At 39.7% G+C, this 27186-nt stretch overlaps 1 protein-coding gene and 1 long non-coding RNA gene across 2 annotated transcripts in view; one reads left to right on the forward strand and one right to left on the reverse strand.

Moving 5' to 3' along the window:
- The window catches only part of LRIG3 (leucine rich repeats and immunoglobulin like domains 3), a 55754-nt gene extending 43940 nt beyond the window's left edge, over positions 1–11814 (reverse strand). Inside the window, exons 1-2 of the mRNA XM_040552021.1 lie at positions 11218–11814; positions 681–785 (exon numbers count right to left, since the gene is read on the reverse strand). The gene's annotated coding sequence lies outside the window, so the exon portion shown is untranslated. The remainder of the gene's footprint in view (positions 1–680; positions 786–11217) is intronic.
- On the forward strand, positions 4–9186 carry LOC121067470. Its single transcript, XR_005818306.1, has 5 exons — positions 4–157; positions 240–298; positions 1875–2006; positions 2637–2723; positions 8384–9186. It is a non-coding gene; the product is annotated as an uncharacterized LOC121067470 (long non-coding RNA).
- Positions 11815–27186: the final 15372 nt, after the last annotated feature.

Below are 27186 nucleotides of genomic sequence, written 5' to 3' on the forward strand. Positions count from 1 at the left end.
CACGGCGGGCCCCGGGGCCTGAGGGGGAGCGCGGCGAGGCCGTGCTGCTCCCGGGATTCCCAGCGAGCCCGCTTAGCGCCGGTCGGAGCGGTCCCGGAGCTGCTCCGGAGGCCCAGGCAGGTTCCCAGCCAAGGCTGGGGTCACTGGCATGTAAAAGGTGAGGTGAGGTTAACTCCTGCCTTCCGGGTCCTGCGCGGCTAGTCCAGACACAGTAATTAAGCCCATTATGTTCCCCACAGGATCCCAGCTCCAGAGGTTCAGGGAAGTAGGCAGGGCGTACAGATTCCACATCTCTGAGGTAATCTGTGTAATTTAAGTAAATACCTATTGTTCAAGTTCCATATGGAAGCCCGGACCCTGTAGTGGATGCAGTTATTGGAGACGTCACATGCCCCTGCTCAGCAGCAGCAGAGCATCAAACTGCATGGACCCAGCACTTTGTGTCCCACCTTTACATATGTACATTTCACCTAAGAGATGGGGGATGGCCTGGGCACTCGTGTCCTGCAGCACTGAGAGATCCTTACCTCCATTACTGAGATACGTAAGGCTGAAACTTTTTTATTGTTCCCATATGTATCCCAGGGAACAGGTTACATTACAGAAACGAAACTACATTTTATTTTAAATCACAAATCCCAAATTTGCAAACCAAGCAGACATGCCATAAGAACACTCACGTGCCGCTGTCAACGCAGCTATTTCAGGTGCACAGGGTTTACAGAGCAATGTGGTATTTTCTCAGCATCTGATCAGTTGACCACTGGTGGTCCTTAAGGAAATCACTGCAGAAAAGCAAACAAACACTGCAGAAATAAACATTTTTCTACACGTAAAAGCAAACAAGCAAACAAATGAAACACAGGATAAAAACTAGTGTATATTTGCAAGTTACTCTAATTTATTTCTCGCAAATGAAAACTATCTTGGGAACATTGGCATGCCATAATTATTCATTCTTTTTGCAGCCTTTTTCTTCCCTTCAAAGCCATTAGGTTGACATTAGATTAACAAAGCCTGTGAAACAGTGAGCTGTTCCATATCCAGTAGGAAAAAAGTGTACAGTGCCAAATTCAGATTTTCAAAACTATACATCATTAGCAATCTTCTGTTTCAAAAGTGCTAGCATTTGTTCTAGCTGTGCAGTTGTCTCACACCATTATACAGGAGACACTTGAACGTGTTGCATTCATTGCTTAGGCAAAATAGGCTGTATTTGCTAGTTCTGCAGAGTAATCAAAATTCAAGATGATGATCCTTATGTTGCACCAGAGAATTATTGCACACCTTACTAAAATTAAAATTGATTTAAAGTAACCAAGCTCTGTACTACAGTTCCCGGAGTACACAGCAAAGTGCCTCTTACTTGGGAAAAGCGAGCTTGTCTTATCTTGAGTGTTGGCAAGGGCAGTGATTCACTGGTAAGTGGCAACAGGGCCATTAAACTGTCAGTTTTAACATACAAGGGTAAGAAAAAATACAAGCAAAGCATTCTGTACTTAGTTTATGATAGCAGTGAATAATATATCTGGTATATATGTGAAGTATGGAACAAGAAAAAATCTGAGAAAAAGCAGGGGAAAAAGTGAAAATACTCAAAAGGGCAAGAACTGTTTTGTTATTTTGAAAACCATTCATGCATTCATGGAATACTGTGCCCTTATAACACACAACCTAATGCATATTTAGTGTTAGTAATATATGAAGCTGTTTTAAATTAAGAAAGGTAGATCAATTCAGAAAATTAACCCATTTGTCTTTGCAGCTTCTTTTCTCTGAATAGTCAGAAAAGCATTTTAAAACTGATTATATTATGAATTCTGAAATGCCTGTATGCCTTCAGAGCCCATGAGAGGAAGTCTTTCTTCCCACAGGGAGATTTGTTCTCTCCAGAAATCTCAGGGACCAATTCTACAACTGATATGAACGCTGCAAGGACTGGCAGCCCCCAAACCCAGGGGTCTCTTCATCATTAGTTTTAGGTTGAGAGTGCACCATGATTGTATGTAAGCAAATACTAATGGGAGACTTCCCATATGTCTTCTTCATGGGTTTGGCTGGACTATATCTGCCCTAAGTAATCTTCTATCAAAATGAAAGGTCTCACATTCCCTCACCCTGTTACCTCTGCGTGTAACAAGGCTTCCTAGCGACCCTTGTTTGTCATTGGCATTAGTGTAACTGCAAAGTCAACATGACGAAGAGAATGATTTGGCTACAAACCCATCAAAAACAAAAACAGTCTCCCACCTCCACCACTTTTCATTCTGAGCTGGAATAATTCCTTCTTCCAGTTTTCCATGTAACTGTACATGGAAGCTTATCAGTGGTGATGGTTGTTTAGGCAAAGACAGGCCCTCTCCCTGGCAGCCAGAATATAGGTCAGCCTGAGGGGACAATGCTGAAAAAGGGGAAGCATGGCTGCAGAGAAAAAATCTTGTAAAACTAGACCCTCAAGCTCTCTGTTTGGCTAATGAGATTTGTTTTCTCCACAAGACTACCAGCGTGGTAGCCTGAGTGAGTTGGGAGTGGAGGAAAGGAAGTACAGTGAACTGTAGACCGTTCATTGGGATGTTATGGGTGTTACGGGATGAGACTAATGGTGTCTTTTTCTTTCCTTGATTATTTTAAATCAGATAAACGAGCATTTACAGATTCAAGTCCAAACATGCGTTGTTTAAAAGATGCATTAACTTCAGGCAAAAGACACACCCATAAGCTAAGTATGATTTTTTTTACATATCATTAACACATTGAAAATAAGCACTGCTTTCAAGTAACCTACCTCTGGAAGAAGTCTGCCTCAAATCAGGCTGGTTTAGCAGATGACTGAAAGTAAAACCAAACTAAGATCCTATACATTTTCTGTTATGTCTTAAAGTTAGAATGTCTTTTACTAGTACTAGGAACTTTAACAATTTGGTTAATCTAAATTCAGTTTGTTTAGTCAGTTTTCAAAGGAGTCAAGCCACTTCAAGAGACAATTACATATAGTTCTATTTAGTTATGTGCAGTTAAATTTGCAGAATTTATGTCAGAAGGTCAAAAGGAGTGAATGGTTACATCCACTAAATGATTGTGTCCATTAATACATCATAGTGTCTTTGTGTACTCCTTGATTACCAGGTAATCCAAAACTGTGTCTACTATTTGTTTCAGATTTTCTACTTTTCATGGGTAAATAAAGTGAGTTAGGTAGTATTCAGCAGCAAGAAGCAGAAGCAAAACAGAACATTACTTATGCTTTGACACATCTCAGTTCAGATAAAGTGAGATAGAAATCAGTGGCCCATCTATCCACCTTCCTATCCATAAATGCCCCTGCAGGAGTACTGGCAGAATTAACATCCTGTCTATTCATTCCTAAATCTTCCTAGTGACATTTTATTTCTAGCTGAAGATGTTTATGACTGACTATTTGGGAGAAGGAAGTAAGAATTCATCCTCAGACAATCACTACTCTCTATTGCAGGTTCCCCCTACTTAACCCATTTTAAAAAAATAAATGAAATCGTAAGGCTAGTAAAACTTTTTCTAAGCCCACAGCTGGAGGGAGAGATTTACTGTTGAGATCGTACTGCTTTGAAAAAAAAGAAAAAAAAGTAGAGCAGAATGCAGAATTTTTTTTTTTTTTTTGTGAAGACTGCTTGCGTACATGAAATAGCTTGCAATAGGCAATAGAAGGTTTTGCCTCAGGCACCTGTCTGGAAGTTGCTGGAGAGTCCCACGAAGAGTCCCTCCCCTGTTGGAGCAGAAGACCTTTTTCCCTTTTTCCCTTTGTGTATATAAACAAGAATCTCACCCCACATCATGTGATATTTTTCATGGAAATGTTTCTAAATACAGAGGTTTCCCACCCTCCTTTTCGTCTGCCAATTTGGTATAGGAATTGATATTACTTTTAGTTAATAATAGCATTAAAACTTTATGAGCATTTATTTCAATTCCTCTGATTAACCACTGCAGTTTCACTTGCATTTGCGGAAAAGCAATACACTGTTCTTAAATAATTTCCTAGCAATTGTGAATCTCCTACTAGTGCATCATAAGTCCACAGTGAATATCCCAAGGTGCATAAAGGAATTTATTTTTGGTAGTAATTAAACTTGATTTTATGTGATCCAACACTGAAACCATGAAAACCAAATTATGCATAATTTGAATGTACTGATTACAACCAGAAAAACCGTATGAACTCTTACTGAAAACTTTGCCTAAGGCAGAAAATGTTCAACATTTATAGAATTCATCCAAACACTGTTTGCCTCCATTACAAATAAACTTAAACATCCTAAGGCAATCCACATTAGTGACGATTGTTAATGTCTTCAAGTCATGTCCTGCATGGGGCTAAGTGGGAAGTTAAGTGCATGATTGGAAGGACAATTAAACAATCAACATCTACAATGATGTGACTTCAAAGAGGAAAAAAGAAGAGTTAGTTTTATGTCATTAAGGAGCACTCAAGTTGAGATGCCGTCAATTTGAATAAAAATAAGTAGAAGTAATTTCAGGATAGTGCTACTGTAGTAAAACACCTGCCAGGTCTGTTCTACTAGTTGTTTTAGTACGTTGGTTTTTTTTTAATAATCTTTTAAAATAAATAAACGTTTTGTGGTAAGAAAGATCAAGAAGTGGCCAAAAGGGGAATCTGAAAGACACATTCAGTCAAATGTAGCTGTGGCTCTCCAAGATACAACCACCTCCAGTTCTTCCCTCCTCCCCTCCTTGCAGTGGGTGGGTTACTGCAGCTGAAGCACTAACGCGTTCCCTTCTGCAGCGGGGATGGAAACGTCTGCCAGAGGAGAAGTGTGGATGTTTGAAGGCAGTATTTGTTTAAATCATCGTGGGCAGATTTGGTGCGGTTTTTGTCAGTGTTCTGAGGCCTCCAAAATTAAGTATGCACTGTGTTTAGGTGTGTGATTCTCATTGAAGTCAGTGGCTATAAGAATTTCACAGTGTGAAATCAGTGGGACTTAAGGCCTAAATCTTTGAAGAATTTAGGTTTAATTGACTGTTCCAGAGGGAATGAGCTGCAGCTGGGATTCATCTTGTGTAATTTTAGCAATTTAGAAGTTTGGTATCTATTCTAAAGCAGTTGTCTTGGCTCCTTCTGTAGTCAGCGGATAGAGGAAGACACCTCCAGAGAGTGATTACTACCTTTCTAAAATGAGCAATCAAGGCATTTTGAATGAATCAGCCTCTGGAGGTTTCTCTCCCTCTCCACTGAGTGGAAAGAGCCTTATGACTAACTGAGATTAGATCGTGTATTTTTAGATGATTCCCACTGTATGCATTTACACATAAAAATTAAATAGCTAAATAGACTGCTATGTATATATATCTCTTAAACCTTTTAAATTGTAGGTATCTTAAGTGTCGTTATAATAGTAACAAGCAAAATTTCTCACAAATATGAATTGGTGTAGTTTTCAATTTTTTTTATACCCATATAATAGTTTGCTTGTTGTCTACTGATGTAACAAGTTCTATTAAGGATTTATTAACATTAAATCAAGTGAGATTTAGTAAAACTAGGGGGCAGTGCTATACTTAAGAGAAGCATCAACAAAATACAAAATGGGGACCCTGTGAAAAGGATCTAGTAGCGTATCACAAACTAAACAAGTATGTGTCAACGATGAAACATCACAGAAGGCATTTAGGATATATCAGTTGGAGTTTTCTATGTGAGGGAACTAAATAATGATAGTTGGGCTGGTGAGGGCTGAGGTGAAGTATCATATCCCATTTGGGGTTAGATATAAGGGGAGGGGAGGAAAGGAGTGGGCTGGAGAGGGCTACAGAAAGCTGATAACAGGCTCAGGGGGACACAGTTTATAACTCTCAAAAAATGAATACCCAGTGTTGCAGCACAGCAAGTAGCACTTGAGATTTTGCACAGCTATCCCATTGCTATCATTGGGAAGCTGGTGAGTTATAGTAGACTGTGTGTCATCTGGCCTTGCTCCCCCCTTTCTGCTGTCTGCTGCCTATTGCTTTCCAATTACTGTATAAAGCAAAATAAGCAAGCATTGACCTGGTAAGAAGTAGGCCAAGCAGACATTGCACCACTTACTCAGATGCTCAAGCAGTTACTTGCAATAGCCATGTTTACCAATAAAGTCTGGCTTTGTGAGCTAGAGCATCAAAGAGCAGGCTGGATCAGACAGCAGCAAATACTGCGTGCTGATCTGCACGGGCCAGGCGCCAGCTAGAGCCCAGCAGGAGCTGCAGAAAACACCAGCACTGTGCACCAGCTGGCCAGATTGGTGAACAACCATCTGCAAAACTCTCTTTGTGTTGATCTTCTTAGTATTAAATGGGGAGAAACTGCAAAGGATACCATTTTCATCACTCTGACACCTTTTATGAATCTTACACAAGCAAAACTTTCTATGATCTCTTTGACATCTCTCACATTAGGGCAACATGGTTTGAGAATCTTCTGAAATGCAGATGATACCTTCCAAATAGCCATGCTAGCTGTCAGCTTTCCAATCCTAGGTGCACTGCACTGACTAATGGCCATGGCACTTCTCTTGGCTTAGGCCCTCTGTGACATTCTCAGGTGGATTTTCTTCCAGGGCAAGCGAAGAGAACAGTTACCAAACATTTACATAAATGTTTTCTGTTGTGAATTTTGCCTTTGTTGTTTTCCATCCTAGGTCTGCAGCCTAGACAGCTCCTCTCACTCACTGTTCCCTTTCCTAGGCCTCTTTGTACTCTCTGATCTATCAAAGGAAATATTTAGGAGTGCGGAGAGTTGCACATGTTGAATCTCAAAGTCCTTTTCTGGTTATGTGCTGTCATTGCCAGACAAGAAACTTCTGGTTCAGGGACTGTCTGTGCAGTTTTGTCATCTATGGCTGTTGCTGGCTATGGAGAAGAACTAAATAGCCTAAAAGGGTGCAATACTTTAGCAGTGTTACAAGCCAAATAGGTCAGTGTCTTACTGGACTGTTCTTTTTGGACTGTACCTGACCTGAGCAGTAGAAAAAGCATCCTTACAGAGAAAAAACAACAGCATCCTACCACATCCTAACTGGAAAAGAGGACACAGTACAGGTTTTTAGGTGCCTTTGCCAACGTGTGCCATGTCAAAATCAAAGCGATACTAACATCTGATCAGGCTGGGCATAAATCAGGCAACAGTGTTGAAGAAACCATGGCTTTGGCTTTCATTGAATTGCAGATACTCTATAATTGAGTTATCCTTTCAATGATTTATAAATCAAAAAATGTCTTCTTAAGCTTGGCTAAGTTAATTCTACAGTACAATTTTCCCATTTTTGTGAAACAAAAGCTAGAAACTAAAGTAAACAGGAAGAGGCTTGCTGATCATTTTAAACATAGGGAAAATTACATCTTATTTTAATCATAATGTAAAAAATCCACTGCACTATTATTTTTCATTCTGATTTTTTGTTTTTAGAAAACGACTGCTAAGGATAAACACAAAATTACTTTCCTAGAATTTTGATAATTTCATACACACACTCCCTGAATACCACATGTGAGTAATATTTCAGTTATCCGACTGATGTCACTGAGATGGAATTAGAAGTGCTGAAATTTTCAATGATGGATATTTCACTGCAGCTGTGAGCAATGTGTTCCTCAGAGACTAATTCTCCTGAGGCAATGTTAAACCCTTGGACTTGCATATTATTAGTAAAATAATACAACTTTAAAATAGTATCAAAAGAGATCTAGCCAAGAAACTTAGTCTTGTGTATATTTCAGCTCGTATATAAATTAATCTCTTAAATTATAAATGTATGCTTTTTACCCATATATATGGCTACGTGTCATAAAAAATAAACCATAAATTTTGTTAAAATGCAATCAACAAAAAGGGTATTCAGAGTTAAGACTAAACACATAATCTCTTGCACAGCTTTTGAATGTATGTTGTTATTTTAAAAAAGGGCAACAGTTAAAGATTAAGTGGTAGGATTTTTTTTTTATTTTTTAAGTATAGCTGTCTGACTTTTTTTTGCATTTTATGTCTCTTAAACTTACTGCAATGCTTTTCAAATACTTCATTCTCTAATTTACTTTCTTAAACAGATTTTTTAAAAATGAATTATATATATCTACTTAATTTTAAAATGCGTTAGAGAAGCTCACACAAATGAATAATTCTACCAAAGAAGCCATTACTGACTACTTTGCAAATGCAAAAAAACCTTTTTTGCTGTCATTATTTAATGGCACACACTGATCTCCAGAGCTGTCTGACTTCCAGACTATTGTAAAAAGCCCTGATTCAGAAAAGGATTTGAGCATGTATTTAAGAATGAGTCTTGGATACAAAACTGAAAGCCTGTTGGGATGGATGGTGAGCATGCCTCCTTACCAGAACTCTTTCATGAACTAGGATCTAAGCATGCAGATTTCTGGCGGAATAGACCTGACTACAGTTGACAGGAAAATGATCATAGCTGCAGCTGTTCAGTAAGCATGGGAAGTCTGAAGCTGTCTCCAGCACCTCTTCTTCAGCAAATTGCACATCTGATACACCAGAGGACTTTTCTATATCCATGGACAACTTTTCAAGTTGGGAGGATGGGGGAATGCTGTGCAAACAGAGTATCGCTGTGAGCAGTTCCTCATAACCATTTTCTCAAGCAGTTGTGGCTGCACATTTTCCCATTCAGCGCCACTGCCTGCTCAGACCTGCCCCTGCCACCCTTTCCACGGTGTGAGCACAGCTGCCTGTGTTGCCTTGCAGGAAGCCAGATATTGCCTTTTTTTTTTTTTTTCTGAAGTTATTTTTAACCTGGCTCTGTTCATTCATGTAGCTTGTCATGTGGCGCCACAAAAAGTGCCAGGCGCTGTGATATGGAACAGGGAGCCAGTGGCAAGGGGTCCTGGGTGTACCTTAGGCTGTTGTTACTGCTGAAAACAGCATATCAAATCAACTGTGGCCTGAAGAATCTGATTTATTATGGTGGTAAATCCAGGTTTTGGGCACTGAGTCTGAGATTAGAAACAGCATAGTCCTTTTAAGCTACAAAGCTCAATCTGCTTCTTAAATGCATTCAATTTCTTTCAATGAGTATCATTGCCCTTGAAAATGTGCTGGCTCAGATATTGTCCCCCTCCATTGGTTTAAGTTAGTGCTGGATCACATCTGATCTATCCATAGCTCACACAAATCTAGCATAAAATCTTAAAGATAGCATTCATTGGTTTAACTTAGTGCTGGATCACATCTGATCTATCCATAGCTCACACAAATCTAGCATAAAATCTTAAAGATAGCATTAAACAGTGTATTGTCCAGTTTTGCAGAACACAATTACATGGTCACACCTGATCTGGTTCCACTGTGCACTTCCATTTACTCCAGAAATGCAGAGGTCGGGTATTACTGATCATGGAACCAGAATTACAAGAAAAACAAGCTCATTTTCATAAACCTGATAGGCATTCATATTGCCAGCAAAAAATGTATAGGGGCTCAAAAACTGCAAAATAGTTGAAAAGAGTCCAGACAATGTACATCAGTACTTGTACTGTAAGTTCTTCTTCCATTTCTAGTGTTGCAGAAGCTTGTCTAAGCCACAAAGTTTGCATGTATGCTACAGTTCTCTAATGCACATTTTTAATCCTACTTTCTTGACTTGAATTATATGCAGATAAAAGCTCAGACCCCCGTTTGTATATTATAGCTGTAAATTCATATATAACACACATTTATATACATATACAAATATGTTTTATATGTACTTTAACTTTCTGCACACGTGATCACACATATTTAACTTCATACGCTGCGTGTGTTTTTGTTAGAAGAAGGAGCACAGTCAGTTCCCAGCACAGGTAGTGCAGCCTTCAGCTGAGACTCTATAGCAGCCTCAGGCTCAACAGCCTGGCAGGAAAACCTGAAAATCCTGCTGCATCCCACAGGTTTCTGTGACTGATAGAAACACCATCTCTGCTGGGGCGTTAGAAGTTCCCAAAGAAGGAGCCTTTGCTTCACTCTTTTAAACTCACTAAATCGTTACACAACTGAATTTTCAGTCTTTTTGATGCTAAACTTGAAATATGTTATTGCCACACACAGATCAAACGAGCTTTAAATAAGGGGTATAACACTGAAACTAATGGGAGTTTTATTACCTGGCTTTAAAGAGGCTGACGTTTCTCCCCAAGGTTGCTAAACCGTCAGCTTTTATAAATTTTATTCTAAAAGAATGTTTATATAAAGTCCAAGTTTGTAGGTAAGGGAGCTAGTGAGAATGATGCTGTTGTGTCCCATAGTTAACAGTACAGTGATACCGTATCTAGCAGTGACTTTAAAAACAGTCCTACTGCTGCCATGGATTCGGTGAATTGTTCTGTATTTGGTCCATTCTGGGAACAAAGTAGAACAGTCAATACATATGTGCCATGAAATCTGATTTTTGTTTTGTTTTGTAATTGATCTGTCACAGCAGCTGGAAACTTCAGAAAAGAACAACAAAGGGACTGGAGACACCAGAGAGAAATGTCCTGTAGGATGTCAAGGCTTACATTTATTGTTCTCATTGGTGATCTCAAAGAATGGACAAAAATTAGAGGACAGCAAATAATAAACGCAGCCTGGAGATATTAGAAACAGAGACGAGAGGTAATTTCAGGCTCTGTTCTGCAAACAGTTATGCACATACTTAATTTTAGACGTGTGAATGATGTTTTAATTCCAAAGGCAGACATAAGAGCTTTGGGTTTGTTTTCAGAAGAAAATTAATCTAAATAGCCAAATCGATATAAATAGAGAATTGTACCCTGAAATGTAGATTGCAGTAAAGGAGAATAATTGGAAGGCAGGAAAGTTAACACAAAAGTAGGTGTAAAAGTGAAAGATCAAGTAAGTATATTTCTGAGCTTACCAGGAAGCACAGACAAAAGACTCAGTCCTGGTTCACCCAGAACATTTGACATTTTCCTCTTGGTAAATACTTGCAAAGATGTGGGTGGGAGTGGCCTGCTACTTAAAAGTTTAGAAGTCTTTACAAGTGATTATGTTTCCTTGTAAAGAAGCGGTGGAATATTCCTACATTACATTGAATAATAATTATAACTGGTCTTTAAAAAAATAATCATCTGCTATTTATTTGCTTTTTGAGGTTACCTTTGCCTGGGAGATCATAAGTAGCTTTCAGAAGCCATTTACAATGCATAGCACTAATTAGAGCTCGAAAGAGCAGGACTATTATCACTTACTTTCTCAAAGTGCCAAGTAATTTGAGATGCTGAATGCCCTCAATAACTAGTTGTTTAGGTCCATTATTGAGCTGGTGGAGTTAAGAGGATCCAAGTGCAAACACAAAGCAGCCCTCACGATGTGTAGAATAACTGTGGATGGAGTCTGAGACGATCAGCTACCTGGCAGGGCTTGAAGTCAGCGGGATGCTTGTTGCCTACTCCTGGAAGAAAAAGAAATCCCCTGAATAAAGCATCAGCCAGGCAGTACAGATAAACAGTAAATATGTTACTAAACACTTTTTCCTTTCTGAAAATAATTATATTTGTACACTTAATTCATTTCAGGTATTAATCACTATTGATTTTTCAAATAGCATTATCATATACCAGCAAGTAAAGACATTTCATTTACTTGGAAAGGCTTACTCAAGGGTATTCATTATTTAAAAGCTGATTAATCAGCATATTAAAGGGTTCTAATCCTTATAGAAAGCCCTTTGGTAATTACTTTGTCAGCCCATAGCTGACAGCTTTGCTTCACCCGAAAAAGTCTTTAGTCTGCTGAAAAGTTTGCACCTTTTGGGCATCAGCTGAAAGAGGTCACAAAGATGTTAAAGATGTTAGCTAAACAAAGGAGAGACTCGATGTGAAGTCTAAAGCTGTTTATTGTATTAAAAAATGTAATTTAACAATTTGTTTTGTCTCTTTAGAAGTTATTTCCGCTTTAAATAATTTTTTTATAACTATAAACTATGTAACGGTGTAGTTGCAACTATAAAATATTTAAAGCAAATAGAATGAGGAAATTGAACCCAGAGAAATTCCAACAACAATAGAATGATTTTCTCTGTTAGAATTTATAAAAGTGTTAAATTTTTTAAGAAACTTTTTTTTTTCTCCATAAGGAATAGAGCAAAATTGAGTGAAAACCACTTACTTGCTGAAGAGAGGGAAGCATGATTAAAACAATTGTACTTGAGGACTACAAGGGCTTGACCCTCATAGGTTTAAAGGGAAGCAAGAATTATTGAGGGAAAATACTATTGTTACAAAAAGCAATCCTATCCCTGGTTGCAGTGGTGGGAACCTACCGTTGCATGGTTTACTTTCCTCCGTTCTACCACTAAAAGGGGAGGACCTTGTTTAGGGGGACACAGATTTGTGTTTAAATAATGAGAAAAGAGGGCGCTTTTGGTAATAGAATCTATTATTAAAAAAAAAAAAAAAAAAACCACACACACCACACAAAACTGTTTAAATGCAACAATAGGTACCAGTAAGGAACTTAAATTTTTTCAATTCAAACTGAAGGTAGTTTATTTCCTTGTCTCATGACCAAATATGCTATTGATCTGACAGAGGATGATGCATGGGAAAAATGGAAAACAGATCATAAACTCCTGAATCTGGAGGATGAATTGTGATTAGGTAGACACCTGTTTGCTTTACTCGCTCAGTTTTTGTGGATGTTCAGACTGATCAGACTAGTGAAAAGCTGGAACTCATGGCAGGACTAAGGCCCATGTGCTTTAGAGACAGCAATTTCATAAGGAACTTGTCAAAGTCAAACAAAATAGATGTAATTCCTCCATCAAACATACCCTTCACCTTTTTAATGAAATATGCAAGAAAAATAACTTTGCTGTTTCTGAATTGAAATCCAGTAACTGAAACAGTAGGTCATAGTCATTTTTCAAACTAAACAAGACCCTTTCCCCATTGCCTACAGAATAAATGTGGTAAATTTCAAGCTAAGGCAAGTCAAAGGTATAAAGCAGCTTAAAATAGGGCTTCATAATGGGTGCATGCCTAATTACTGAAAGTCTATTGCCTCTCCAAAATAAACACATAGTAAAATAATAAGTAATAAATATGTAATAATTAGCTCACACCTGTGTATAATAAATCAGGTGTTTCAGTTCAGTGAATGATGGCACTTTCTGGGAATCACGTAGCCTGTGGAGGTGTAAGGTTATTTCTGGAATAATTTTGTTAAATTTCAGTAACAACAGAAGGCTGTGCTTTGTTCCTCCCTAAATGTAGGTGGGTATTTTGTGATTCTTGGATTCACAGACATGAGGAAAGCTAGGGTTCAGTTTAGAGCCTGTTCTTTAATGTGCCCAGTGCAGTCCCTGCAGTGTGACCACCCAAGCTGGCTGCCACAAGCCAAGGCCCCCAGCAGCTCTCAGCTACAGCCAGGTAGGACAGGGGGGAAGCTATTTGTGCCTCAAGCTTTGCAGCAGGTGCTAACTCTTGCTTGGATCTCCAACGGGAAATACATGGGGATAGCACGGGAAGTTCCTGTGGCTAGCAGATGGGCTCCCTCACCTTTTGCTTTCCATCTCTTAAATGTGTTATCCAAAGCCAGCAGCTTCCACAGAGTGAAGAGTCATAAGGTGCTGGAGAGACTCTAGATATCTGTAGACAGGTCCAGTAGGTCTCCGTTCTCTCCCTTACATAAGCAATGAAGACTGTCTTAGCCTTGGGCAAAATGTGTGTTAAAAGTTTATCAAACTTCTCTGTAGAAAAAATGAAAATCTGTATTTGCAATTATTATTATTTTTTTAAGGAAACTGCCAATGTCATCATCCCTCCTGCCCCCCTCCACCCAAAATAAAATAAATTCAAGTACATACTTAAATTTGCTTCATCTCAGGAAAAAAAAAAAAAAAAAAAAAAGAAAAAAAAAGACAGTTTATCTCTGCTTTGATTTTAAATGAGCAAGGACACTGCTCCACATATATTTTCTTGATTATGAACCTGGTAAGTACAGCTTCTATTCAGTCACATAAGAGTAGCCTCAGCACAGAGTTCATAAAATCATAGAATATCCTGAGCTGGAAGGGGCCCACAAAGATCATTGAGTCCAACTCCTGGCTCTGCACAGGACCACCCAAAAATCAGGCCGTATGTCTGAGAGTGTTGTCCAAATGTTTCTTGAACGCCAGCAGGCTCGGTGCCGTGACCACTGTCCTGGGCAGCCTGTCCCAGTGCCTGACCACCCTCTGGGTGCAGAACCTTTCCCTAACACCCAGCCTGACCCTCCCCTGTCCCAGCTCCATGGGGTTCCCTCAGATCCTGTCGCTGTCCCCAGGGAGCAGAGCTCAGCGCCTGCCCCTCTGCTCCCCTCGTGAGGGAGCTGCAGGCTGCCATGAGGCCTCCCCTCAGCCTGCTCTGCTCTGGACTCAGCAAACCAAGGGACCTCAGCGGCTCCTCATCTGTCTTGCCCTCCAGATCCTTCACCATCTTTGTAGCCCTCCTTTGGACACTGATAGTTTATGTCCTTCTTATGCTGTGGTGTCTCAAACTGCACACAGTACTTGAGGTAAGGCCTCACCAGCACAGAGCAGAGTGGGACAGTCACTTCCCTTGACCAGCTAGCAATGTTGTTCTTGATGCACCCTAGGATATGGTTGGCCCTTTTGGCTGCCCAGGCACACTGCTGGCTCATGTTCAGCTTGCTGTCGGCCAGAACCCCCAGATCCCTTACTGTGGGGATGCTCTCCAGCCTTTCGTACCCCAGACTGTACGTATATCTAGGGTTGCCCTGTCCCAGATGCAGAATCCGGCACTTGCTCTTGTTAAACTTCATGTTTTTGGTGATTGCTCAGCCCTGTAATTTGTCAAGATCTCTCCGCAATGTTCCTCTACCCCCAAGAGAGTCAACAGCTTCTAACAATTTACTGTCATCCTCAAGCTTACGTAGTATACCTTCAAGTCCTGCATCCAAGTCATTTATGGAAACATTAAATTGATCTGGCCCTAAAATGGAGCGCCTGCAGAACCCCACTAGTGACGGGCCGCCAGCGTGATGTAACCCCATTTACTGTAAGCCTTTGAGCCCAATCCATCAGCCAATTGTTTACCCATAGTATTATGCATTGTCTAGCTGTATTCAGGACATTTTGTCCAGAAGCGTACTGGGAGAAGCAGTATCAAAATATTTGCTGAAATCCAAAAGATTACATCAACTGGCTTCCGCTGGTCAATCAGGTGGGTGACCTTGTCATAAAAAGAAATTAAGTCTGTTAAACAGGACTTTCCCCTTGTGACCCCCACGTTGGTTCTCACCAGTGACTGCATTGTCTTTTAGGTGTTTTTCAATAACTCCCAAAATAATCTTCTCCATAATTTTACCAAGCACTGAAGTGCGACTGACAGGCCTATTATTACCAGGGTTTTCTTTCTTGCCCTTCTTGAAAATTGTAACAATGTTTGCCAGCTTCCAGCCCACTTGGGACCTCTTCAGATTCCCACAACTGTTGAAAAATAATTGAGAGAGGTCTTGCGATATCAGCCAGCTCTCTGAGTACCTTGGGATGAATCCTATCAGGCCCCATAAAACTATATGCATCCAGGTGGAGCAGCAAATCCTGCACAAGTTTGGGGTTGACTGGGAGTTATCATTACTGCAGTAACATTCCTTCAACTCAGGGCCCCAGGGATCCCAGAGCTGTCTTCAACACTGTCTTCATCAGTGTTGAAGACAGAGGCAATGAAGGTATTAAACTCCTCTGCTTTATCTATGTCCCTGTTTGTGAGGTGATCATCCTCATCGAGTAATGGACCAATGTCATCTCGGGTCCTCCTTTTGCTGTTAATAAGTAAACAAACAAACAAACAAACAAATAAATATTGTCCTCCTCTTGCTGTTAATAAATAAATAAACAAATAAAGTATTGTCCCCCACAGTGTTGGCCAGCTTCACCTCTAATTGAGCTTTGGCCACACAAATTTTCTCCCTAAAATGGCGAACAGCATCAGGATCCAACAGGGGACTGATGGACCCTAATGTCTTCAAAGGCAGTTTCCTAGGGGACCTTGCTAACCATTTCCCTGAGCAGCCTGAATTCTGCTCACCCCTATCCAGTGTTGAAGTTTTGGTGGCAGTTTTCCTCCTATCACCAAGGATTTTAAACTTGTTTATTTCATGGTTACTATGGCCAAGACAGACACCAATTGCCATTTCACCCACAAGATCCTCTCCGTTTACAAGCAACAAATCAGTAAGACACCTTTCCTCATCTCCCTTAGTATCTGTACCAAGTAGTTATATCATCAAGATGTTTTAGGAACCTCCTGGACCTGTTTGTATCAGCTGTGTGATATTCCCAGTTAACATATGGCAAGTTGAAGTCACACATAAAGACAAGGGCGGCTGATCTAAAGGTTATTCTTAGTTCCTTAAAGAATAATTCATTAGTGTTGTCATCCTGGCTGCATAGTCTACAGTAGACTCTCACAGCGACATCCCCTTTATTTGCTTGTTCCTTAATCCTTATCCAGAGTCTCTCAATTGTGTCATTACCAACTGCGAGCTCCATACAGTCCAGCCCCTCCTCACCTTCCCTGCCTATCCCTCCTGAAGAGCCTATAACTCCATTGTAACAGACCAGTCACAGAACTCATCCTACCATGTTTTTCTTATACCAATGATGTTGTAGCTCTGGGACTGAGCCAAGGCTTCTAGCTCCTCTTGCTTGTTCCTCATGCTGCATGCATTGGTATAGAAACATTTCAATGTGCTTCATTGTACCCAGCACCTCATGGAGCAGACTGAAGGATCTCACTAGCACACAGACCCTCACATTTTGATATACTATCTCATAGCTTATTACTGGTGAACCTGGTTTTATACCTTTACCCTTTGAATCTAGTTTGAAGCTCTATAGACCAGCCATGCTAAGTCTTGCACAAAAATCCTTTTCTTCTGAGAAGGGTTCATCCCACCAGGAACCAACAAGCTTGATGTTGTGCAGACCATCTTACGATCAAGAAACCCCAAATTCTGCCAGTGACACCAGCCTTGGAGACATGATTGGAGACATTGATCATCTGGGTCTGCCTGTTCCTTTTGATATTGTTCTCTGCTACTGGAAGGACAGGGGAAAGCACTACCTGTGCCTCTGATCCTTGAACCAATTGCCCCAAGACCCTGAAGTCCCTTTTGATTGCCCTTGGACTTTTCTTTGCTGCTTCATCACTGCCAATATGAAGAACCAATAATGGATAATAATCAGAGGGCAGTATGAGGCTAGTGAGTTTTCTAGTAACATCTCTCACCCAGGCCCGGGGAGGCAGCAGACTTCCCTGTGTGGGGGGTCTGGTCGGCATGTCAGGCCCTCAGTTCCCCTCAGAAGGGAGTCCCCTATGACAACCATTCTTTTGTTATTACTATTATTTTTTACTATTTATATATATATATATTTTTTTTTGTATGTGTGTGTGTGTGATGGAGGTGCTCATGATAACAGGAGTAGGCTGACTTGCCCTAAGCAACACTCCAACCTGGATGGACCATAGTCCACATCACCATTTGCCTGTCCATCAAGTTCCAGATCCGCATATCTGTTGTGTAAGGGCACTTGGGAAGGTGAGGTGGGCAGGGGTGGGGTTTGCCTCCTGCCCTGAGCAGAAACCTGCTTCCATTCCCCCGTCTCTTAGGTCCCCATCTACTGCCTGGTGGCAAGAGGGTAGGGGATACTTTATGTCTTGTGTTGTGGCTGGCTGGCGCATCAGTTTCAAGGACACTAGAGTATGATTCTACCATTCGATCCCCTTCTCAGACTCACTGATGCTCCTCAGCCTGCCAATCTCTTCCCAAAGCTCTGTGACCATGCTGAGTAGTTCTTCTACCTGTGCACACATCCTACAGGTGTGCTTGCTGCTGCCATCAGACACTGGCAGAAATCTCAGGCACACTCTACAGCCTGAGACCTAGATGGCCTTGTGTTCCCTTGGGAACTCTGTCTGGGCATCTGCATCACTTCTTGTGGCTGGAGAGGCCACAGGGTACATGGAAGACATAGTTTTCTGCTGGGTAGATACCATGACTGGAGCTCCTTGTGAGCGGGTTCCTCGTGAGTTGTTGGAAGTGGCAGTAAGAGTGCTCTCCCTGTGCTGTTCCAGAGTTCTGGCATATAAGGCAAAACTCAGTTTCCAACTCTGCCATTGACTCCCAATGCACATTTGAATAAGTGACTTTGGCCCATGGAAGCAGTCAGGTTCTGGTTAAAAATAAATTCCTGATTCCAAGACTGCAATTATCAAAATCCTGTCTCTGTGTTGGTTGCTGGAGCTCCCTAGGGCACACTGCACAGTGTGCACTGCATACTGCCAGGAACTGCATGCTAAGAGCTCTTACTTATTTTCCAAGCAGTTCACTAACCAAGCACGGATTCATAGATTTTTAAAGAACATGGTTATTTGTAGACTTAACATCTGCAGCCAGCATTTGAAAAAAAAACTTGTGATGATTTTCTTAACCATTTCACTGCAGCAATCAGCACTCCCTTCACTGATTTGGTTGCTGTAAATCTGCTTCAATGTAAGGTAAATCCTAATATTAACTTTTTTTTTTTTAACTATTATTATTATAAAATTAATAATGGTGCTCTCAAACTGTTTGTTTTCGCTTCTGGATGGAAAAGGTAGTGACTGCCTTCAGCTCCCTCTGAACATAGCCATCAGAACTGTCTAAGGATTTTCATGGCAGACCCAGAGAAAATCCTCTCTTAGCGGTAGCGCAGAGCATGAGCTCTGGATTGGAGGTGCTTTTGAGATGCTGTTTTTGGAGAAAACACATCTTAATTGTGATCCTTTTTTTCAGAGAAAATATAGACAGTCCTCATTTCATACAGTTTATAGCTTATCCCCACTGAGTGTGAGCTTAGCACTTACATGGTGGGCATACAGTTCTTTAACAGCTGTGCCATAACTTTTGTGTGTGCTCAGTGAAAGCCTTTCTTGACTTGCTGGGGCCAGACAGTAGTGTGCAGATGTTTGATGAACCTATTCTTTCCTTTCATGTCATCATGGATTTGCTAGTGTTTTTCTGTGTTCTTGTTTGCTTTCTAGTTCATGTAGCTTTTACTGCATTTTCCTCCAGCTTGCTCCTGATGTTGCTTGCTATTATCTGATGTTTGCAAGTCCTGCGGGAATATCAGAAGTGTTTGGTGTCACTGATGGTCCAGATTCTTATTTAGTCCAGACACTGGCCTCAGCTTAACTACATAAATTAGGACCAATCACTGGCAACTCTCCAGTGCTTGTCGGCCTATTGCAGGGCTCTTGCATTTTCCCAGTCCTTGAGAGCTGTACCCAGATCTGCTGACCTGTGTATATTGGCTTTGGATCTTTAGATCATTATTGTGCCCTATCATTTACTGCTTTTTTGTTCTGTCATTCATTCTTCTGTTAGAGTGTGAAACAGAAACATTGTTCTCTGATGCATCCTTTTTTAAGGCCCCTTCTTGTATGGTTGATAACTACTGTGACACTCTAGGATGTCTTGCAGTTCTGTCTTCATTTGCTTTCAAAGCACTTATTCCATGATAACTTGTGCTTAAGTTCCCAATTGACACTGACTGATTTGTGTTCTACTGCAGGGCATGGAGGCCTGTTGTCTCAACAAGTCAGGTTTGCCACACATCTTCCAAAGATCAAAAAGGGAGTCCCTGCGTGAATTTATGTGTAAGCTGAGAATCCATGCACACAAGTAGAAATGATGATAGAGTAGTGCAAAGAAGCAATAAGAAGCTCTTGGTCAGCATGATGTTAGCAGTCTCAGCACAATCAGAGCAACTTGTTGACAGGCTTTATAGGCATCACAGACATTTTGGCTGTGACCTTAGTTTTGCCTTCCATTCAGCCCACTTCCTAGTAAATGGAGTGCTAATCTGTTGCTATCTTGTAATTTCTGTATTTTTTTATAATGAAAAAATGTATTACAGATCTTATTTTTTGTTGTTGTTGACTGATGGACTATGAATATTTTTTACAGAACCATGTATGCTACTGATTTAGCATTTCTGCTTGTGAAGTAGCTGTTCCTCCAGCTCATCTCAAGCATCCCTTCCTCCACATGTGATGAATGCATTTGTGCCAACTGCCAAATCCTCTGGAACACCTGCTTTATCCCTGCCTTTCAAACAGAAGTCCATCTTGTAGCTTTGTCTATAATAGGGACTAACTTCCTGAGGCATTTTCTCCTTGACATATGGCTAGCTCTGGAGTATGAACTTTTCTACTGTCTGCCATCCTCAGTACTCTCAAAAGAGAAAAAAGGAAATTGCATTTTGCATATATTTTCTGTTTCATAGAGCTGGCAGAATACTTACCTCCAGAAGGCATGCTTTGATGTGTATCTCTGTCACTAGCAATGCTGTTACTGAATTCTTCCTTATCCTTGCAGTACAATAGTGTCTGAGTAACATGAACTGTGCTTAGTCTTGCAGCATGCAGTGTTTTCTTTGAAATGGTTACCAGTGCTTGCAGTGAGGCACCACATCCCACTAACTCATTCTTTTCTAGAGAACATGGCCTGGGAGTTTCATTAGGTGTTAGTGCTGCTCTGGACAGTGCAGTTCTAGCTGTTCTGTAGGTATCATGCACCTTGGGACTAATACTTTTCCTTATGTTCTCTTCTTGTGTCTCTAGGTGATTTTGTACTGCATAATTAATTGCCTGAAGGATGCATCAGTTTCTCACAGCATCTGAAAAGGTATATCACCACAGTCTCCTTTCATTTTTTCTTCTGGGCAGTACATTCATTCTATGATTCTATGATTCATGGCTTTCAGTGTCTCACTGTCTAACTGGAATCTGATTTCTAAATAGAGAACACTAATTTTACCCCAGTCTGCTTTCAGCTCAATATTCCTGTCTTAGCACCCGTGTAGGCATCTGCTGCAGCTTGATTATGGGCTGTCATCATGGGCTACTTCTCTCCAGATCTCTTGTTATCCAGGAATGAAAATGTTTCCAGCTTCTGTCTTGATTCATGGGAGTCCCCTTAGTGCCTGCTTCAGTTTAAAGTGAACACATTCTGGCCTCAGGATGATGCCCATTGGCATTTGTACCAAGTGCTACCTCCCAAAAAGTGTGGGAAAGGTTGTCAGGTGGTGGGATGTCTCATTGGGCCCGACAAAAAAGAGCCCATTCTTGATGAAAGCTGGTTGGGAATTTTCCAGTGAAACTTGCTTTATTGGGAAATGTGGAAACTGTTATGTGTTGACCAGGTGGAATGTCTGGTCAAAACCAAAGGCAAGAGACCCACCACAGAACAGTCTGGCAGTTAATGCAGCAATGTGGAAGAATATCATTCATATCCATGCTTTGCACAACTAGTTCTTTGCACAACCCAGTGGATGTCTTAACCACAAGATCACCGAGTACTCAGTCACACCTCTCAGCTCCTCATGGTGCAGCTGCTCAAATTTGTATAAGCAATTCAGGAACCTACATCCATGCTCTTATTCCATACACACGTCTCTCAGCTGCTGGCTGCTCTGCTATCTTTTTTATGCTTATTTTGATCAAAAACTCCGTGTTGAAAATCCCCTCATTAAAAGCTATTCATTAGATCTTCATTTTCAATCTCAAGGAAGACTTGAAACTGCATGATATTTTCTGATAGAAAAATGTTAGATCTAAAATTCCAGATGATGTCTATCAATGTCCTCATCGCTGGATGCATTGCTGATTTCTAAATTCTTAATGTACAATTAAGTAATAGCAGAGTTCTGTTTTTCATACTTTTAGTATGAAAAGTAGTATATGAGAAAAGTAGTATACAAAATTGTAACATACAACAGTAATGATTCTATTTTCCATACCAAATATGTTTCAGTTTCCAGGACTTTGCTTTCTCCGGGGGCAGCTGCCGTTCTCAGATGGAGCTGCACTTTCATGACAATTAGATTTTTTTAATTTATTTTTCTGGTTTTGTTGTTTCATTTAATGTAAAATGACTTATTCCAGAAAAGAAAATATTGTCTCATTTTCTCTGTGGAAAACATAACACTTCGCATTTTCTTTAAGTTTGGAAAAACTGAGCTGTTATTTGAACTTGTTTAATAAAGGGGAATTTCTGATACTAGCGGAGAATAACTCTGTGGAAATATCTTTTTTCTCTGCAGTAATCTATAAGGGTTTAAACAGCCCAAGATACTCAGAACTTTCAACATGCCAATAGTTTTTCACTTTTCAGATTTCCATTTGTACGAATATGAGAAAAAGAAGGAATGCCTTTTTCTGGTTTGTTCCTTTGCAGAATTTCAGTGACTCTTTGCTTCAGCTCTGTTCTTTTAGCTCTGTTTGCCCAGTGTAACTTAAAACCAAAATGGAAGTGAATGGTTTGAAAGAAAGATATTTGCTTAACAGCTAGTGGCTCCAGCTAAAAATCTGCAGTGTTGCATTGCTCTCAAACACTGGGTAAGGCAGCCCTACTTTGACTGCAAAGCTTATAAAGTATTGGCTCCTTTTTTTTTATATGAAGTGGCAGGTTTTTGAGTCTTCTGCTGTGATTTTGGTAATGTTTTCAATGTTTCAGCCTTTTTTTTTTTTTCTGAAGAAATTAAGTGTATAGGAGTGAACAGTGTTTCAGCATTCATGTCTGTCAGGTCATCCCCCATCATTTTGGAATCTACTACCAGTTTTAACTGAGACGGAGAACCAGCAGGTTATGTGCTACCAATTACCAGAAAATAGATAAAAGAGGAGGAGAGGGAACATGCTGAATGGAGTGAAGAATGGGTTGAGAGAGTAGTTTACATTTAGTAGATATGGAAGAACTCACATAAGGTCATGCTGTTAGAAATGTCCTATTCACGCAGCATTCTCTTCTTCTGGGATGGACAATGTGTCATTTGTTTCCCGCAGTGTAGAGAGTTATAATAAGCCCATCATGTCAAGCTCTCACCACAGTCAACAGAGAAACATAGGCACTTATGGAACTAGATTCCATCAATTTTACTGACTAGATCCCCAGTAGTCATAAGGAGGGCATTTTGGCCCCATTTTCCCTGCTTTAGCTCACATTGTTGAGTAGTATCAGAGATCATGAATGCAGATATATTCCAGGAATGCACTTGGGAGTCTCCAGCTGTTTAATGGGCATTCAGTCCACAGGACCAGACTAGAAGTAGACCAAAATAAACACATCTGAAATATGTACAGCACCAAGTAGGTTGCATCCACTGGTCCATGCTACTTGCTGATGTAGTGTGAACTTAGAACAATGTGTAAAAATTCACTGCAGTATTCATTTTACCTAGCATCAGGCAAATAAATTATGGGCAAACTCTCAGTATTGGGGTATTTTCCCATTTTGCATTGCTCTGCTGCTCCTGCTATAGCAACAGAGAGTATGTTAATGTAATCTGATTACAAAGATTTTAGCCACCCCCTTGTGTCTAAATAAATTTAATGGTAACAAAATTGAGATCAATTTATTATAATTCTAACACTATTGGTACAGTAACAGAATCAAAACAAATTATTAAGAGTGTCAACAGTCTTTGGTTATGACATGGAGACATATCCACTATAAAAAGTCTGAGATTTGTTATCTCTTCCATTGGAAAAGAAACTCTGGGGGGTCTGCAGAGCTGATTTTTGACTGTTTGAAATATCTAACTTGGGTGTGATTCAGAATAACTGAAAGTAGAAGTCTAAATCTGTTACAGTTAAAATAACATCTTAAAAGAGTTATTCAAATCACGTATTAGACTCCATTCTCATACAAGGAACGTGACTGGGAAGGACCATCTGGCTCCTAAGGTCCATTCCCTTCCAAGCAGCTGAAGACAGATTTACTCAGTCCCTACTTTCTTAGTCCCAAACTAAATTTTCATTGAGTTGAACGTTTAGGCTCTTGAAAAAAAAAGGTGACCTGGACTTTCTCTGCTTTCTGTGAAAGAGATGGAGGTGAATAGTTCTCTATGTATATGTTTACAAGTCTTGCACTATCCAGGCACGGGTTACCCAAGTGTTTCCTGTTAGCTGCTGTCCCTGGCAACATGATTGTAAGGGTGTATCAGAAGGAGCAGTGGCAGCTCTGTGCTCTATACCTGCAAGTATACTGTCTTCAACGTGTGACTCATGGATTATGTCCATACTGTAATTTGATTTATACATGACAGTGGGAAAAGCCCTATCTTTAGGTTTTCTGGTGCAAACATGTAACAACTCTGCATGTTTCAAAAGAGGAAAAGAGCTGCCAATGCAATTTAGAGCAAAATCTGTTTCTTTGCCCTTGGAATAACAATAAAATGGCTGATGTTTATAAACTATTCCTTGGAAAATTCTGTTGTGTTAGAGATTAAATTGCAAACTGTGTGAGTAATATTTTGTGAATACCAAATACCCCTGTGGGCTACTTAAGGAAAACTAGTCAGCAATTCAAGAAATGCATTATTTTGACATAGAAGATCCATTGGTAGGAATGCCAAAGAGGTAAATACCTACCAAATTCATTTGTTTCATCATAGAGCTATGGAATTTCTCTTGATTAAAATGGAAGGGTTAAATCACTAGCCTTGAAAAGTGATTAGAATGTAGAATGAAGAAGAATTTAGGTAGAAAATTATGAAAAGATGTTATTTCAATTGTCTCTTCTGAAATCTTTGTACATTTCCCTATTTAATATTTTCCAGTTTTCAAAGCTACTTTTTTTCCTGGAATGAGTTGACTTGGCTGCATACCTCTGATGAACCTATATAGCTCCCATTGATATAATAGAAAGTCAGAAACATTCAAGTCCACATTCATCATTTAGACTGTCCTCTTCATTTGCTCATTTCATTTATGTGGCACTCTTACCACCTGGATTTTGTATGGTTACAGGTAAACAAAACAAGCAAGTTCCTCTCTAGGTCAAAACATATGGTCAATTTAAGCTTGCATAAGCTTTGCATATTGCAAAATAAATCATTTATTAATCCTATATAGCTTTTTAATTTAATGTACTTATATTCAGTTAATAGTTTCAATGGTGAAAAAGGAGGGAAATATACAAGGCAAAAATGGTTAATGTGAAGCCATGAATAATTTTGGTAACTGGATTTAGATACACAGTTCCTCTTACCTTGAATTGTTCTTGTGTCACTCAAGTCATTTTTTCTGAAAATGAAAACTTTAACACCCCCACCACCACCACTACCCCCACTTCCCAGACCTAGTAGTTCCTGCTGTCTGAATTAAAGTAGACTTAATTTTCATCTCTGAACATTCTTTGTTTGGAATAGGCCTAAGAAAATGGTCTGTGAGGCTATTCCCATATTCTCCATCTCAGGAAGCATTATAGTTGTGATGAGGTAGAGTCAGCTCTGCCGCTGAAATGCTCTGGGGGCTTTGCATTGTGAACTGGAGAAAAGGAAACTGGAAACCACTAGAAAAAAAAAATATGAAAAAGGTAAAATAAAATACTTCTCCTCACTTGTTAACCAGAAGTAATTCTGTATTGTCTTTGCATCTTAATATCTAGCCTGAAATCTACCAAATTTCCCCTGCCCTGATCTCTCCTAAAATCCATCTCCCCCTCAAAGCATGACCATATCTCTGCATGCCATTACTATGCTTCTTTACTTATCTTCCATCAAGAAAATAGCACTGTGGTTAGCTTCTGAAGGGTGGAACCTCTTAAGACATTCTCTGTACGCATTTCATACAAGATGCTGCTTGTGGGCTCCCTTTCAGCTACTGACTGCACTGTTTTCTTTCAGAATATTGAAAGATAATGTCTCATTCCAGCCCTCTTCACTTGGGGGAAAAAAAAAATGTAGTAAGTGGAGTTTCCTTGTTTCTCCAGATCCAATCTCAGAGCAGCACTTAAGTCACAAGTTCTTCAGGAACTAAACATTGCCAATCCCATTCACAGATAGTTAATGGAACATTAAGTGAGAATAAAATAGGCTGGATTTGTCCTTTTGATTAGCACACACTGGCATAAGAAACTGGATTGAAAGATCATTCACTATATCAGATGGATTTTCACAACATCTAGCACTTCTCATTTCAGAGTGTATAGAAGTACCTGGATTATTAAAGATTTCCACATGCCAAAGACCTTACTGATGATAATGACAACGGGTAGGCACTGACCTATCTTGATAACCTTTTATCTTCCTCTCAGAGCCTTACGATTTTTAAAATCTGAAATAAGATCTTCCAGTAAGGCATATTTGTCCATATGGCTGTTGGCATATGGACATATCATATATCTTTGTAAACTAGCAAAAATATTTTAAATAGTTTGCATTCTTTTGAAGGGAAATATAATGCGTAAAGCAACATTTAAATGCTCAGTGTTTTCAATGTTTGGAATTATTTCCAGGACCAGAAAGTTACACTTGTAGGTTCAACCCTAGATTCATATTGGAGTCTAGACTGCATGTCAAATATTCTGAGCACTTGTAGAAAATTGAAAATATTGTTTTTATAGTAATGAAGATTTACATTTCTTTCCAATGCAATACAATAAACATGTACGTATGTATATATAAAGGAAGAAGAAACAAAGATTCACTAATATTGAAAATGAACACTGAAATATGAACTGGCAAAGTCTGTTAAACAGATGATAGAACAACCATATATTTTACTTAAAATACTGTACATACTAGACCCCCGTGTTTAATTCATGGAAACATTAATTATAGTGCTAGACTTCTCCTGACAGGCAAAGTATAACAAGTCTTTAAATAATAAAACACACCTAATTTCTTCTCAACCCCTTCTCTATAAACAAACGCCTGAGTGTGTCTCCAGAAGTACACAGTCTCATCTACATGGAAACCTAAATATTTAAAATTAGAATCTCTATTGAGGGGGAGAGTTACTATGGGGGGACTTGATCTACAGCTGCTGGTTAATACCAGCCAACTTAAATCTTGTGCCAAAAATGTCTAGTGTTTGTTTTCTTTTGTGAAGAAGCAGATGATTATCCAGATGACATCCAGATGATTAAAAGGAAGCTGAATCTGTATCCTATCAAAACCCCTCTGAAGATCATCCATAATTTCTCCTTTCTCCCACTACATATACTTCTTTCATGTGCAAAAGTTACAAGAGTTTCAGACAAACCAGGGACTACTTATTACATGAAAAATAATACTGTAGTGTAGCAAAACTAAATCTCTACAGTACATTGCAAGGTGATTGCTATTCAATACAGTAAATATCTTAACCTCCAACGATAGTTGTCCT

This window comes from Cygnus olor, chromosome 1, assembly GCF_009769625.2.
Source record: "Cygnus olor isolate bCygOlo1 chromosome 1, bCygOlo1.pri.v2, whole genome shotgun sequence".
NCBI lineage: Eukaryota > Metazoa > Chordata > Aves > Anseriformes > Anatidae > Cygnus > Cygnus olor.